This window comes from Acyrthosiphon pisum, chromosome A2 (assembly GCF_005508785.2).
Source record: "Acyrthosiphon pisum isolate AL4f chromosome A2, pea_aphid_22Mar2018_4r6ur, whole genome shotgun sequence".
Lineage (NCBI taxonomy): Eukaryota > Metazoa > Arthropoda > Insecta > Hemiptera > Aphididae > Acyrthosiphon > Acyrthosiphon pisum.
This window is the reverse complement of record NC_042495.1, coordinates 2,359,190-2,362,990: the sequence shown is the minus strand read 5'-3', so window position 1 is coordinate 2,362,990 and position 3,801 is coordinate 2,359,190. Positions and strand designations below refer to the sequence as shown.

The following is a 3,801-nucleotide window of genomic DNA, read 5'->3' as shown; positions in this document are numbered from 1 at the left end:
GCTAAATTCCTAATGCAAAACTAGTACCTATACGATCTATTGATAAAACATATGTACTTTTACAGAAATCTTTGTGATCAGCAATGTACTTATTCTGGTTTTCTATTTCAGTTATATATTATATTACGTTTATATGGAGGAGATAAAACGTTTTCATTTCAAATAATTAAAATCGTTTTTTCAAAAAATGAGATTAAGTGCTTATATGCAAATACTTAAAACCCATTTAATATGAAGTTTATCCTAAAACGTTTTAAACAAGATGTTATCAACTGTTATCTAATTGATTTTTTGTGATTCTTATTTAAAATGTTTGAATTATTTGTTCAGTAGAGGTATACCTTTAAACAATTATTTATTCTATAAACTAGGTGTTTCTAAAACGACTGCATAATAGTAAGTAATAGTACTACACGGACCTACAGTAGAAAACACGAGTACGAAAGACTAAAGACGAATCACGATGATAACTAAATATTATGAGTTATGATAAATAATAAGCAATCGATATTTCAAATGTTCAACCAACTAATGACCTGGGTCTGTTGGTACGTAATATTGTAAAATATACCTACCGATCGCACTATCGCCCGTATGAGCCAATGTTCTAGGAAAGTGTAGAGCTAGTTGTTATTGAGAATTCTCGATGATCGAGGGGGATAATTCCCATATTATATTTTGTGTAAACAACAATAGCAATAATATCCTAGCTCCTAGACATGTCATATAAACACGTATAAACATATTCTGACATTCTGTCGAAATTTACAATATGTGATCATTTGTTTTTAGAAAAAAAAAATAGAACAAAAATTAATGCATTATAGAATATACTTAATTATAAATTGTTATAAATATTGAAAAAAAATTCATGGGGGGGATGAATTCCCCCCTGTTTGACCGCCACTGTTAATTATACCGATTAAAGTATTAAAGGTTAGGAATTTTAGTAAACTATTAAATAATAAAAATATCTTTATTCCAACAAAGTGACACAGAATTTATACAATACTATTACATTACTAAAATATAAATATCAGTATAGAACATAATATTATAATATTACCTATAATATTTTATTAACTAATAAATTATACAAATATTACATTAAAATTATAATTATATACAACTATTATTGTTGTATAATACAAGGTTGTTGATTATTCACTAAGCATGCTCACCTTCCATTTTCTTTTTAATAATGCGTTTATTCAAATACTTCGATTTTTGATTTTTGGTAGTATTCTGAATACTTACTATTATAGTACTATGCTACTTTTTATTTACAATAATGATTGTTTTCCTTGTACTTCGGGATATTTTTACAATATTATACTAATTTTTAAATTTTAAATCAAGTATCAACAACATAAATTCTGTGGCTTGGTGCAAGAAGGGCCAATGTCATATTTCGACAATGTTCAGGAATTTAAAATATTAAATTGGCAAATTTTTAAAATTTACATAAAAATCTTATATTTTATGCTGGAACTCTAAAAATGCTGTTAATTAATTACATTTGTTTTTATTTCACTGCAGTAGGTATGACTCTCATTTTGTTTTTAAGTATAAATATATACGTTTTAGTTTGACATTGCCCCCCCCCCCCCCAGAAAAAATAATAAAATTACTTTGGAAATTTAAAATTAACAATATTTAATAATTAAATAACTAGACTTTTTTATGAAAACCTAAGAATAATATTCAATTGAGCATAATGTTAGTAAGTAGTAACTTCTACATTTATAAACTTTATTAATTGATTTTGAAATGGCCAATGTCGACATAATATAGGCCCATAATAAATCAATTATTAGTTTATCGATTATTGTCAAAAAGGCCAATGTTAAATCTAATTTGGTCATACAGCATAAAAGACATTGGCCTTTTAAAACAAGAAACATAAGCAAATTTTAATGACATTGGTCAAATAATCTCAATTTTATCAAAATGTGATATTGGTCCTTCTTGCACCAAGCCACAGAACTATATTGTATTTTCAATTATTAAATCATGTATGTTGGTGCTAATTTATAGTTTTCTCGAAGAAAAGGATCATTGGCTTAATATTTAAAAAAACAAGTGAAAAGTATTTTAAATACTTTATTCAGAATATTGTTTTTAAGAAGTATTCGAGTAATACATATTCTGAATAGATTATATTATATTATTACTATGAGTAATCGAGTAGGTATTTATTCCAAATACTTTTTTAAAGTATTTTTTTTTAAATTACATCATAACTATAATAACTACAATCATTAGAAAAACAATTTTAATTTTTTATTAAAATCTCCTATTTCATAATTTCAAACCATAGACCTATAAAAGAATTATGCTTCAAACGCTTTATAAAAAACAAGAGTAACGCATTTTTATTATTTTATTAATTTCTGGAAAACGTTCTTTTAATATATTCTCCAGTTTTTTGACTTACAATTAATAATCAATGTATTATCATAAATTTAAAAAATATTCAAAATAAATTAACACAAAATAGTTGGTCATATTATTATAATGTATTAAAAAATGCTTGTATAAATATTTTGAGTAAATTTTTAGTATCCAAGGTTATTAATTTGCACTGCAGATTAACAAATTCGATTTTATTGAAAACAGTGCAGGCGTACATTGCGTAAATACCCGTCTTATCACGTATCTACTTTTTTTCATAGTCTTGTACAACAGTTGTACCCACATATTTTATTCCTGATTATCTTAAAATGTACGGAAAATGTGTTATTCGACCACCCAAAACCAAATTACCAACTATATAGATATAATGGTCAACCAGAATATATTATCCACATGATAAATTTGAAGATCGAAGCATTTTTACAGGTCAAAAATCTTATTATGATGACATATTGACAGACAAATAAAAAAAAATCAAATCACATTCAGAAATAAAATATTTTTAATGTTACATATTATTGGTTTTGTTTTTTAAATATTATAAGCCAGTTAAAATAAACCTATATTGGCATTAGGTACATATTTATCAGATAGGTATTTATGTAGGCAGGTATTTGAATATTTAAGTTTTTTTTTTTTTCATTGTATATAGTTTGCAGTTACACATGCAACATACATCTAGACTCTATAGTGTCTAGACCAAAATTTATGCATCTCTCTGCAATATAAACATACAAAATCTTCATTCTCCGCGATGATGATCATGTAATACCTTGTTTGTTTTATTGATATTTAAATTGCAAACTATTATAATTTATAATTCATATTTTAACAATTATGATGATTAATTATTTATACATAATGCATATTATACAATATAGGTACATATATAATATGACATGCATAATATGGCCTCGGGGCTTGTATACTAATAACAACATATACATATTTCGCCAATATATTATATTCCTATATATAAAGCTAAAACATAATAGCATTCCGTTTCACCCTTGTAACAAGATAATGGTGGAATAATGACGCAGGACATATAATGGTCTGATTTTTTTTTATATATATTATTATTCGCACAGAGATCAGAATACCGTGACCGAATTAGGGGCGAAAACGGCTCTGGCAATTTCAAGGAAGACTAGCCGCAGTTATATGCTCTTTGACTTTAATGTCGTACTGCTATTTCAAGCCCCATTTAGCTTCCTTTTTTTCAGTTTGCTAATGAGAACCAGATTAATCCCAAGACTGCTTGCAGGAGTTCGGTAAATATGCTTAACGATCACACGCACTATTTACACGCGGTTAAAACGAAATTTTATATTCATCGAATCGATCGGAAGTGCAGCCTTGTTTAATGAATTAAATAATTCGTGC

At 26.4% G+C, this 3,801-nt stretch overlaps 1 protein-coding gene across 1 annotated transcript in view; it reads right to left on the bottom strand.

Moving 5' to 3' along the window:
- LOC115034214 overlaps nucleotides 1–105 on the bottom strand; it is an 8,529-nt gene extending 8,424 nt beyond the window's left edge. Inside the window, exon 1 of the mRNA XM_029490280.1 lies at nucleotides 28–105. The gene's annotated coding sequence lies outside the window, so the exon portion shown is untranslated. The remainder of the gene's footprint in view (nucleotides 1–27) is intronic.
- Between the last annotated feature and the right edge of the window lie 3,696 nt (nucleotides 106–3,801).